The sequence below is a fragment of the Bufo bufo genome, chromosome 3 (assembly GCF_905171765.1).
Source record: "Bufo bufo chromosome 3, aBufBuf1.1, whole genome shotgun sequence".
Taxonomy (NCBI): Eukaryota; Metazoa; Chordata; class Amphibia; order Anura; family Bufonidae; genus Bufo; species Bufo bufo.
The window spans coordinates 578,848,871-578,862,393 of NC_053391.1; positions in this window are offsets into that span (position 1 = coordinate 578,848,871).

Here is a 13,523-nt window from a genome sequence, read left to right on the forward strand (position 1 = left end):
GTTTTGTACTCAACTGGGGGTACAACTGTCCTTTTATTCAGCTTTTCATCCTCAGTCGAAAGGACAGACGGAGCGCACTAATCAGAGTCTGGAGACTTATTTAAGATGTTTTGTCTCTGAGAACCAGGATGAGTGGTCTTCGTTTTTGTCTTTGGCAGAGTTTGCCATAAATAATCGTAGACAGGAGTCCACTGGGAAGTCGCCATTTTTTGGAACATATGGGTTTCACCCGCAGTTTCCCACATTTTCTGGTTCAGATATTTCTGGTATCCCTGAGGAGGAAGGTTTTTCGTCATCATTGTCAGCTATATGGCGGAAAATTCAATCTAACTTGATGAATATGGGAAACAAGTATAAACGTGTGGCTGACAGGAAACATATGACTGGTCCAGACCTAAGAGTGGGTGATTCCGTGTGGCTGTCCACAAGAAACATTAAGTTGAAGGTACCTTCTTGGAAGTTGGGTCCAAGGTTCATTGGTCCATATAAGATCACTGCCATTATTAATCCTGTAGCTTTTCATCTTGAACTTCCTCAGACACTGAAGAATGTGTTTCATAAATCTTTGTTGAAGAGATATGTTGAACCTTTGGAGCAGTCTTCCTTGCCACCCGCTCCTGTCATGGTGGACGGCAGTTTGGAATTTCAGATCGCCAAGATAATTGACTATTGAGTTCTCCGTAGATCTCTTCAGTATCTTGTTCACTGGAAGGGTTATGGACCAGCGGAGAGGATGTGGGTACCGGCATCTGACACGAATGCCAGTTGTTTGGTGAAAGCTTTTCACAGGTCTCATCCGGAAAAGGTCTGTCCTGGGTGCCCGGAGGTCACCCGTAGAAGGGAGGGTACTGTCACGGACGTACCAAGACATACGGACGTCCTGGCGACAGTGAGTGGCAGGAGATCTGTGAGACTGGCAACACGTGGTTTGATCTGACAGGTTTTCCTTGTGGATCAATAGGTGTCTGTGTTGTGTCTGGTATTGGCCACACCCCTTGCCTCTAGGTGTTGCTTATGTGGTCATTTAACCTTCCTTATCTATAGTTGCTTCTCCCACTGTGCTGTGCGTTTTATAGCTTCTGTGCCTGTGGATTGTTTGTGGTTAGATCTCAGCTGAGTTCCTGGTGCTTCCATAGCCTCTTTGGAGTTAAATCTTTCCTTTCCCTTTTGCAATTTATTTGGGTTCTGTGTGTTGCTTTTCCCTATTGTTTGTATTAGGCCTGAAATAGACTCCTGTTCGTCCTTCCTTTTGGAGGAACAGGTAGGCTCGTCCCTGCCATTAGTACCAGGGTCTTATAGGGATAGATAGGACTCTAGGTATTCCTGCGTATGAACTCACCTACCTTTTGGGTCTGTTGATATTGGTAGTCAGTCAGGATTTTGGTTAGGGCTTTCACTAGGAGGTGTCCATCTTCCTTACCTAGTTCTCAGGCCTGATTCCCTGTTTCCCCCTTCCCTCCTATGCTCAGTGTGGTGTTTCCCTCCCACATCGAAGCATGACACATGGCAACTTAAAATTATCCCAGTGAAATCTGCCCTGCAAAAACCATATGGCGTTCCTTTCCTTCTGCGCCCTGCCATGTGCCCGTATAGCAGTTTACGACCACATGTGGGGTGTTTCTGTAAACTACAGAATCAGGGTAATAAATATTGAGTTTTGTTTGGCTGTTAACCCTTGCTTTGTTACTGGAAAAATGGATTAAAATGGAAAATCTGCCAAAAAAGTGAAATTCTGAAATTTCATCTACATTTTCCTCTAATTCTTGTGGAACACCTAAAGGGTTAACAAAGTTTGTAAAAACAGTTTTGAATACCTTGAGGGGTGTAGTTTATAAAATGGGGCCATTTATGGGTGGTTTCTGCAGTGGCCGGTTTTGGGGTGGCACAACGCTACGCTGGGTCCCCCGGACACCGTCGAGGTGTCACCACGTGCTGGTGCTCTCCAGAAGGGATGGTAAGATATGGCGCACCCCAATGGAAAATAAGTCCAGAGAGTCAGGGTCTGCAGTAAACCAGGGTGCTTCTTTACTGGAGGAATTCAGGTACAAAACAATACAGGCAAGGCATTGGGCTGGCTTCTCCAGTCTCCTTCCTGGCAGAAAAAGGGTTTGATGCTGAAGAAAGGCCTGAGCTAGCTGTCCCTCCTTCTCTTCAGAAGGCTGGTACCCTGGTCCAAGGCTGGTGATCCAGGGTCTGTGTCAGCATATCCCCATCTGAGCGTCTTCTTCTGGTCACTGTTCCATAACTGCATCACGCTAGGGGCTCTGACTGCTCACTGTAACGGTCGCGTACACACACACACAGGGGGGAGGGAAGTGACCACTGCGCTCCACCTATACCCCTGGCCCTGTCTACTTGCCTCGCGAGTCCTAATGACAGGGGACAACTGGACGGCAATCCCTAGCTTGGAATAAGTGCAGGGATGACAGACAGACAAACAGAACGTGAACGGACCGAGTCAATACCAGGAAAGCTACAAAGTACAAATGAAGCAAGCAGAGAATTGTCAGGAGAAGCCGGGGTCATAAATACCAGGAGAGTCGTGAAGTACTAAAGGAGTCAGCAGAGGATCGTCAGGAGGAGGCCGGGGTCAGAATACCAGGAGAGCAGCAAAGTACACAAGGAGCAGGCAGAGGATCCTCAGGAATTCAGCAGGAGGTAAGTACGCCAGGAAAGACAAAGTCACAGGTGGAACCTAAATTAACAGGCAACCTGTGGCCAGCAGGCTGCCTGTATTTATAGTGGGGAGTGAGGGTCATGTGACGTGGCCAGCGTCACATGACCGACAGACCAACCAGTCGAGCACCGAGTGATCAGCTCGGCGCTCAAGGCAGACTTAGGAGCAGGGGGCCTCCCAGCTAGCAAAGCTGCCCTGGGAACGAGGTCAAACACAGATCCTCGCTCCAGAAGCTAAGCAGCAGGTCTGCGGCTAATGGGAGACCGAGTGCACCTTCGGAACCCCGTTACACTCACCTTATATACAGTTTTTGCTAGACTAGAACCTTCTAGTTGGAGGGGTGGAGTGGATAAACTCAGCACAAATAGACACATTGTTTCAGCTCCCATCTGCAATAGACTTACATTAGAGCTTCAATGATACTAAATGGCAAACGACACAGCAGGTTGCCAGACAAAACAAGTTTCCAGACATAACAACATAGCTAAAACCAGACATTTAAAAGGTAAGGCTGTCTGCTTTTTGGTGGTAAACAAGCCTGGATTTTTACCCCTAAAACATGGTCTTCTTTAAACCCTATGGCAGCTGGGGAAAATTACCAGCTTCTCAATCAAAGCCCTAACAGTCTCTCAGTATTCATTAACCCTTTCCACAGAGCCATATAAATACAGTGATAATGAACAGGATATATATCACAACATATATATAAAATGCTGTTACACAGTAACTGGCAAATGTCCAAAAATGTCTAAATGTCAAAGTACTCCCTGCTCCAGGGCACTACATTCACAAGTGACTTCAGACCTAAACTGGTCCTTAAAAATTGGCTTTTGGAAATTTTCTTAAAAATTTAAAGATTTGCTTCTAAACTTCTAAGCCTTCTAACCTCCCAAAAAAAGAAAATGTCATTTACAAAATGATCCAAACATGAAGTAGACATATGGGAAATGTAAAGTAATAACTATTTTAGAAGGTATCACTATCTGTTTTAAAAGCAGGGAAATTAATTTTTTTTAAATTGTTCCAAAATTGTTCCAAATTTTTGGTAGTCATTAAATACAATATATGACGAGAAAACTCAGCATGGTTTGGATAAGTAAAAGTGTTTTAAAGTTATCACCACATAAAGTAAAACATGTCATATTTGCAAAAAATGGCCTTGTCCTGAAGGGGTTAATCAGCATCAAATATGAGCGCCATGAGCAGAAATACACTCACTTATTAATGGTTGTCTAAGGAATGTTCTGCCAAGCTGAATGCACTTGGGCCCGCCAATCATCAAGATTGACTGCTGGCAGTTCCCTTTGCAATTGCTGACTAGTGACGTTGTACATTTGCTCGATGGGAGATAAGTCTGGAGATGCTGCAGGCCATGGGAGCACATTCAGGCTGCTCACAGTAGCACAAGCGACATGCAGTCTGGTGTTCTCCTGTTTGAAAACAGCTCCTGGGACACATTGGAGAAATGACGATACCACTGGTTCCACAACCAAATCACTGTAAGGGTCCATTCACACTTACACAACTGTTTTGAGGACTGCACATGGCCGGCACTATAATAGAAATGCCTTTTCTTGTCCGTGGATGTGGACAAGAATAGGACATGTTCTATTTTTTTGTGGGGGCGCGGAACGGAAGTGCGGATGCGAACAGCACACAGTGTGCTGTCCGCATTTTTTGCGGCCCCATTGAAAATGAATGGGTCTGCACCCGTTCCGCAAAATTGCGGAACAGATGTGGACCATTTTGCGGACGTGTGAATGGACCCTAACTCTGAGAGGTAAGTGTACACTACCTAAAATGAAGACTAGAGGGGTCCAGTTACCATACTTTATGACACTCCACAGCATAATCCTGGGATTAGAACCAGTGTGATGTTCTCTTGTGTATGACTTCTCATGGTGTTGCCCCTGTGGTCCCCAAACCAATTTTAATTTTGCCAGAATAACCAAAGTATGCAGCAAAAATACAGACCTTGACCAGATTGCTAAATAAATACAGACCCCAGACCATACCCCCTGAATAAAAACCAGACACCAGAATAAATGAGTAATTTAGACCAGATCCTAAAATATAGATACCATAATAACTCCAGGCACCAAAATGAAAACAATTCCAGAATAAATACAGACCCCAAAATTTATTCGGACTCCAAAAATAACTAGAGATCCCATACTGTGGACATGAGTTCTGAGGATCATTTAGTAGTGAGTCTGGATTCTCCACTCCCTGTTGCAAAAACATAACATAAATGTAATGGACACTAAATTCCTGCCTGAGTACCCAACTTTGCTGCAAAGTGGCATCCTAGACAGTTAGGCTGGGTTCACACGAGCGTGTCCGGATTAGGTCCGGATGCGTCCCGGTGTGTTGCGGCAAACCTGCGCGAGAAGGAATGCAATTGCAGTCAGTTTTGACTGCGATTGCGTTCCGATGTTCAGTTTTTATCGCGCGGGTGCAATGTTTTTTGCACGCGCGTGATAAAAAACCGACTGTGGTACCCAGACCCGAACTTCTTCACAGAAGTTCGGGCTTGGGATCGGTGTTCTGTAGATTGTATTATTTTCCCTTATAACATGGTTATAAGGGAAAATAATAGCATTCTGAATACAGAATGCATAGTAGGTGATCAATTGAGGGTTAAAAAAAAATTAAAAAATTAACTCACCTCCTCCGCGTAGTTCCCGGTCTCTTCTTTACTTCTTTAATGATGAGCTGTCGGCTAAAGGACCTTTGGTGACGTCAGATCACATGCTCCAATCACATGGTACATCACCACGGTGATGGACCATGTGATTGGAGCATGTGATCTGACGTCACCAAAGGTCCTTTAGCCGACAGCTCATCAGAAGAGACCGGGAACTACGCGATCAAGAGGAGAAGGTGAGTTAATTTGTTTATTTTTTTTTTAACCCCTCCAGCGCTATTTTACTAAGCATTCTGTATTCAGAATGCTATTATTTTCCCTTATAATCATGTTATAAGGGAAAATAATACAGTGAATAGACTGTCACCTAGCAACCATGCGTGAAAATCGCACCGCATCCGCACTTGCTTGCGGATGCTTGCGATTTTCACACAACCCCATTCACTTCTATGGGGCCTGCGTTGCGTGAAAAACGCAGAATATAGAGCATGCTGCGATTTTCACGCAACGCACAAGTGATGCGTAAAAATCATCGCTCATCTGAACAGCCCCATTGAAATTAATGGGTCCGGATTCAGTGCGGGTGCAATGCGTTCACCTACCGCATTGCACCCGCGCGGAAATCTCGCCCGTGTGAACGCAGCCTTACCTGCCCGCTCATCCCCACCTTTATGATAAGCATTCCACACATGCAGTCAGGATGCAGGAAAGAGCTAATTAGTTGATGTAGAGGGTTTGTTCCATGAAAAATATTTTAAAGTTTTCAAACCAGCACCTGGATCTGAATACTTTTGTAATTGCATGTAATAAAAATTTTAGCATATCCACTGAGTTATTCAATACATTGTATATGTACAGCGCCACCTGCTGTTTCTTTTTTTTTTTCTTATTTCTTTGTCCTGGTCACTGAGAAGGCCGCACATGCTCAGTTTCATCCCTCAACTGCCTCCTGAGCTGTGATTGGGAGAGCATGGACACGCCCCCTGAGCTGCAGCAGAAAAGACACTCCCCTTGTGCTGTCCGCTTGATATAAATCTAGTAGAGCAATTAATGTGGAGATCTCTGGATCCATGTGAGGTACAGGGCTGGTTCTAGCTTTGTTAGAAAGAGATTGACATCTACTATATGATGTCTGATTTTCATTTTTTACATTAGTCATGGCATAACCCCTGAATGCCCCCTGAATATATGGAGACATAACATAAATTTCCTTACTGCTATCTTTATTGAATTTGCAGGTCTTGAATTATTACAATTAATTAAATTAAATTTAATAGAATTAACATTTACACTGCTAATCATGTAAGCCTGCAGGGAAGAGTTAAAAGCTGAATACATCGGAAAACACTGCCCTGCTGAGCAGCAGTGAACATGCCCTAAAAGGGTCCATTCACACGTCCCTAGTATGGGTCCGCATCTGTTCCTCAAATTGCAGAACGGGTGCGGACCCATTCATTCTCTATGGGGCAGGAATGGATGCGGACAGCACACAGTGTGCTGTTCGTATCCGCATTTCCGGAGCGCGCCCCCGATCTTCCGGTCCACGGGTCCGAATAAAATAGAACATGTCATATTCTTGTCCGCAATTGTGGACAAGAACAGGCAGTTCTATGGGGGTGCCGGCCGGGTGTATTGCGGATCCGTGTGAATGGATCCTTATTCAGACTATCTGGAAGAAAGTGTAAAACCCCAGAGGAAAATACAAACTTCTGAGGACTAAGAAAAGTTTGGCTATACGTCTGCATTTCTAAACTTTCGACCTTACTTTGATGGAATACAGTACATGCAGTGCTTTAAGTGGGCCAAAAGAGGTGCCGGTACTCTATTAGGCGCCGGTGCTCCCCCCCCTCTGCACATCAGACCCCCCATCACACACATATATATTAGTTCCTCTATGTACCAGTACCCCCCCCCCCCACCACCGCACATTCGTTCCTCTCTGAACCAGTACCCCCCTGCACATCAGACCCCCCCCCCACTCATCACACACACACACATTAATTCCTCTCTGTACCAGTACCCCCCTGCCAGGGGGGTACTGGTACAGAGAGGAATTAATGTGTGTGTGTGTGTGATGAGGGGGGGGTCTGATGTGCAGGGGGGTACTGGTTCAGAGAGGAACGAATGTGCGGTGGTGGGGGGGGGGGGTACTGGTACATAGAGGAACTAATATATATGTGTCTGATGGGTGGTCTGATGTGCAGAGGGGTACTGGTACAGAGAGGCACTAATGTGTGGTGGTGGTGGGGGGGGGGGTACTGGTAAAGAGAGGAACTAATGTGTGTGATGAGGGGGGGGGGGTCTGATGTGCAGGGGGGTACTGGTACAGAGAGGAACGAATGTGCGGTGGTGGGGGGGGGGGTCCTGGTACATAGAGGAACTAATATATATGTGTGTGATGGGGGGGTCTGATGTGCAGGGGCCCCCTACACATCAGACCCACCCATCAGACACATATATATTAGTTCCTCTATGTACCAGTACCCCCCCCCCCCCACCACCGCACATTCGTTCCTCTCTGTACCAGTACCCCCCTGCACATCAGACCCCCCCCCCCCTCATCACACACATTAATTCCTCTCTGTACCAGTACCCCCCTGCCAGGGGGGGGGGGGGGGTACTGGTACAGAGAGGAACTAATGTGTGTGGGGGGAGGGGGGGTGCCTGTCACTCACCAGTACTCTTCAGAAGTTGGATTCCAAAGCAAAGTCGATGTTCTTTGCTGCACCGTCCGACTCCTGACTCCAAGGAGGACCAGTCACTGGTCGCCGCACTGATCGCTCCTCAGTCACAGGCGCGCGGGAAGGAGTTGACGTCACCTAACGTGAGGTCAACTCCCTGCCTGCGCCAGCCTGAGCCGTACTCTGCAACGACCCGCCCCCCTCCACTAGCTGCCCAGCCAACGACATTAGGGAGGAGATACTGCCAGCTCTCCGCTGCGCTCCGGTACCGGAAACCCACGTACTGGGCGCACGGAGAGGTGCTGGTACTCTCCAGGGCAATTTTTGGAAGTGGCGGTACTGAGTACCGCCGCGTTCCGGCCCACTTCAAGCACTGAGTACATGTAAACCTGGGCTGGCAGAATGCACAGATGTGTAATGTGCGAGCTTTAGACCAAGGCCTTGGTCACCAGTGAAAGCCGACTTGTCCCTGTGCATAGGGGCAGGGGAAACTGGAAACTGTGGTTGTGGAGGCTGTGAACTGGAGGTCAACTGTCGTGATGCTAGCCTATGGAAAGCTGAGGAGGAGCTTTCCAACGCCCCCCCCCCTCTCCCCCAGCAACTTCTTAGCAACCCCTTCCTCCCGTGTATCCCCCACCTGTGGCTAGTCAAGATAGTTTTCTCAGACCAAACCCAGCAGCCGCTCCGTCCATTTTCTGCACTTATATACTGTATGTCATGTCACTTTATATAGTGTCATTATATATAATGTCATTGTATAATACTGTTGAGGGAGCCCTGACAATAAAATCGTTTAGTCCTCCTCCTGGGTGGGCCCCTTCTCAGTTTGGGCCCCATAGCAGCTGCTTCCACTATAGCTACGCCCCTGCTATTCAGCAATGGAATGAAGAGTTATTGTTAACAGAGGCATCAAGTGGGGAAAAAACTATTAATTAAAAAAGGAGTGCCAAGTTCAAGTGTTGTCAGGATCATCTAATGGTCCTTAGAGTTCGGTGAAGTCATCTCTACAACATACCAGGGGTTAAATGTGCTATTAGAATCTAATATTGTTCTTAGTCACACGTAGCTAGTGTAGACAATAAGGCTCTGGGGAATGCCTCACCCAACATCCAGGGCAGGTTTTGTTTAAAAGTTTCCTGAGACATCATTTAACACTTATATTGCCAGACAGGCTAACTACAATATTAATTGGGCTAGGTTTATATATATTTGTATAATAATGTAGATAAAGGTCAGACATACAGTTCATTGAATAATGTCAACATGTGAAAAAGCATGAGGTCATTATTAGCTATTGAGGAACTCAATGGTCCTCCTTGGAGAGACTCATTTCCTTAAAGAGGACCTGTCAGCAGGATAAACCATATCAAACCTGGAATACTTCCTGATAAAACTATTATTATTATTTATGCCACCAATGTCAGATAGGTACAGGACCCATCTATGGGACTCACGTCTATCTCTAGAATGGGGCCTTCAAAATTGAGTGCGCACCCTCCATTCACCTCTATGGGTGTGCCGAAAAATAGAGCTCGGAATAGAAGTTAATGGATAGCGCACCACACAAGTGCGCCTGTCTGTCCATTCACCTCTATGGGAGTTCTGGAAACAGCCAAGCTTGCTTGTTCAACCCCTTTTCGAAACTCCCATACAAGTGAATGGAGCCGATGAGCGGTGTGCTCTCCTTTACTTTCTAGAAGAAGGTGTGAGTCTCAGCCATATGCCACCATTGTGTGAGAATGGCCAACCCTTTTAATTCCGTGGCGCTGTAGATCTAAGGCCTCCTGCACACGACAGTATTTTTTCACGGTCCGCAAAACAGGGTTCAATTGGTCCGTGATCCATGACCGTTTTTTCGTCCGTGGGTCTTCCTTGATTTTTGGAGAATCCACGGACATGAAAAAAAAGTCGTTTTGGTGTCCGCCTGGCCGTGCGTAGCCAAACGGATCCGTCCTGACTTACAATGCAAGTCAATGGGGACGGATCCGTTTGACGTTGACACAATATGGTGCAATTTCAAACGGATCCGTCCCCCATTGTCTTTCAATGTAAAGTCAGGAGTTAATATACCATAGGATCTGAGTTTTCTCCAATCCGATGGTATATTTTAACTTGAAGCGTCCCCATCCCCATGGGATGCGGCCCCCCCCCCCCTTCCTCCCTCTATTTTTTTAATATCATTGGTGGCCAGTGTGCGGCCCCCCCCCCTCCCTCTATTGTTTTAATATCATTGGTGGCCAGTGTGCGGCCCCCCCTCTATTGTTTTAATATCATTGGTGGCCAGTGTGCGGCCTCCCCTCTCCCCCCCCCCCCCCCGATCATTGGTGGCAGCGGAGAGTTCCGATCGGAGTCCCAGTTTAATCGCTGGGGCTCCGATCGGTAACCATGGCAACCAGGATACTACTGTAGTCCTGGTTGCCATGGTTACTTAGCAATATTAGAAGCATCATACTTACCTGCTGCGCTGTCTGTGACCGGCCGGGAGCTCCTCCTACTGGTAAGTGACAGATCATTAAGCAATGCGCCGCACAGACCTGTCACTTACCAGTAGGAGCACAGACAGCAGGTAAGTATGATGCTTCTAATATTGCTAAGTAACCATGGCAACCAGGACTACAGTAGTGTCCTGGTTGCCATGGTTACCGATCGGAGCCCCAGCGATTAAACTGGGACTCCGATCGGAACTCTCCGCTGCCACCAATGATCGGGGGGGGGGGGAGGGGAGGCCGCACACTGGCCACCAATGATATTAAAACAATAGAGGGGGGGCCGGGGGGGGTGCACACTGGCCACCAATGATATTAAAACAATAGAGGGAGGGAGGGGGGGCCGGGGGGCCGCACACTGGCCACCAATGAAATTAATACAATAGAGGGAGGGAGGGGGGCCGGGGGGGGGCCGCACTGGCCACCAATGAAATTAAAACTAAGGAGGGAGGGGGGTCTGCCCCCTCCTGCCTGGCAGCCCCTGATCTCTTATAGGGGGCTATGATATGAACAATTAACCCCTCAAGTGAAAACTCATCTCTGAAAAAGCTTTTATGCAGACGGATCTTCGGATCCGTCTGTATGAAAGTAACCTACGGCCACGGATCACGGGCGCGGATGCCAATCTTGTGTGCATCCGTGTTCTTTCACGGACCCATTGACTTGAATGGGTCCGTGAACCGTTGTCCGTCAAAAAAATAGGACAGGTCATATTTTTTGGACGGCAGGAAACACGGATCACAGATGCGGCTGCAAAACGGTGCATTTTCCGATTTTTCCACGGACCCATTGAAAGTCAATGGGTCTGCGAAAAAAAACGGAAAACGGCACAACGGCCACGGATGCACACAACGGTCGTGTGCATGAGACCTAAGAGGGAGTATACATACCTAATATAAAGCAACAAACTTATTAACAGACTGGAACAGAGCAGAAGAGGATCCTGCCCGCAAGAGACCATCTGCTACCTGTACTGCTAAAATCCATTGCTCCGTTCCAGAGTTATGGTTGTTTTATTCAGTATAAAGGCATCATCATTGTGCTCTTGCCTGGTACTGAATTCCTGTGCATTCGCTGATGATTCAACTGCATATAGCAAGTGCAAGTGGTCTGTAGGAGTTTAAGGGGCCTTTTCTAGGGTATGTATTTAGGGTGGCTGGGATGCTAGGGAGACTTGTCCCCGTCGCAGCCTGCTATTGGCTGACCCCCTCGACGCTGGATGTATTTGTCCGTGCGACAGGAAATGCAGCGGGGGCCATGCCGGTATGAGAAGCGACATGGGAGCAAGGTAAGTACAACCTCTGTGAGGGGAACGGGCATATTGGGGGGGGGGAGGCATTATAGAACTTGGATAACCCCTTTAAGGGATGTGGCTGCCATGGGTCTGTACCTAGGCAGTCTAGGGTCTGAATTTATTTAGGTTGTTTGGGCTTGGTCTGTATTCAGAGACTCTGAGGTCTGAATTTAGGTGGTCTGGTTTGACGGTCTGTATTTATTTAGGGGGTCTGTTATCGAGGCTGTATTTTTTTTTAGGGGATGTCTCGTATGTGGGCTATTAGAGTTTAGGTGGTCTTGGGTCTGCATTGTTTAAGGATGTCTTCATTTATTCTGGGGTCTGATCTGAAGTCTGAATTTATTTGTGTTGCTATAGAGGCAGAAGATGGCTGCAGAAGAAAGGGGCCAAAGATATCTGGCCAGTTGACTCTGCCTATGTCGAAATAAATTATAATGGCAGTCTGGGCCAGATAAACTAGAAAAGGAAAGCTAGCACCTAGATCAGAGCAGACAACAGTCCTTGAGTCAAGGGATTTATGGAGGAGCTCTCGCCTTTCCTGACATGTCTGTAGCCTAGGCTTAACTGACAACTGGGTAAAACCATTCCTTTTGTCAAGAGGATGTGTCTCCTCACAGTCTGATACTGTCAACAATGATTTGGCACTGTCAGAATATAGAGAACAGCTTTCTGACAGTGTAAATGGTAGCATTCAGCTGTCAATACTAGCACAGAAATGTGGTGTTGACCATAAATACAGTGTGGCATGGTGGTGGCATGGTGGTGGTAGGAAAGGGAGACCGAGTTTTTATAGGAGTCCATGGTCTGTGGACCACTTAAAGGGAACCTGCCACTAGGATTTTGTGTATAGAGCTGAGGACATGGGTTGCTAGATGGCTGCTAGCACATCTGCAATACCCAGTCCCCATAGCTCGGTGTGCTTTTATGGTGTAAAAAAAACGATTTGATACATATGCAAATTAACCTGAGATGAGTCCTGTCCCTGACTCATCTCACGTACAGGACTCATCTCAGGTTAATTTGCATATGTATCAAATCGTTTTTTTTACACCATAAAAGCACACAGAGCTATGGGGACTGGGTATTGCGGATGTGCTAGCGGCCATCTAGCAAACCATGGCCTCAGCTCTATACACAAAATCCCTTTTACAGCAGGTGGCACTATACAGATACATTTTATTGAATAACTCAGTGGCTATGCTAAGTATTTAATTACCGTACATGCAATTACAAGTATTTAGATCCAGGTGTCGGTGTGAAAACTTGAGAATATTTTTTGTGGGACAACCCCTTTAATCTCCCCTACTCATCCCCTACTGTGTGCAACCTGTTCTTCTTGATTATAAATCTATTCTATGCAAAGAAATTAAACTATTAACTTCCATTTCTCCTGTCTCAACTGTATGAATTGGATTAATTAAACACAAGTTTTTTATTAGGAAAGCACAGGTTGTGTCTTCATAATTTCCATCAAATCTAGTAAAAGTTCATCTCAGATGTCTCTGTTCAACAACTACCCAAAAAAAGAGACATTTTCAGTGAGATACAATACTTTTTTCCGGTGACACTGGTGGAGAAACTTTTTTTTTTTGATGGTTAGTCCCTTAGGCTTAAATAGAGGATGTCATCCTTTTCCTGAAATGTGCCTTTTTAAACAGAAGTGGTTAATAAAGGATGTTTCCAGGGAGTCTATTCCCAAAGCAGTCTAATGTATGATTGGCCCACCTCTTGAAGCAGG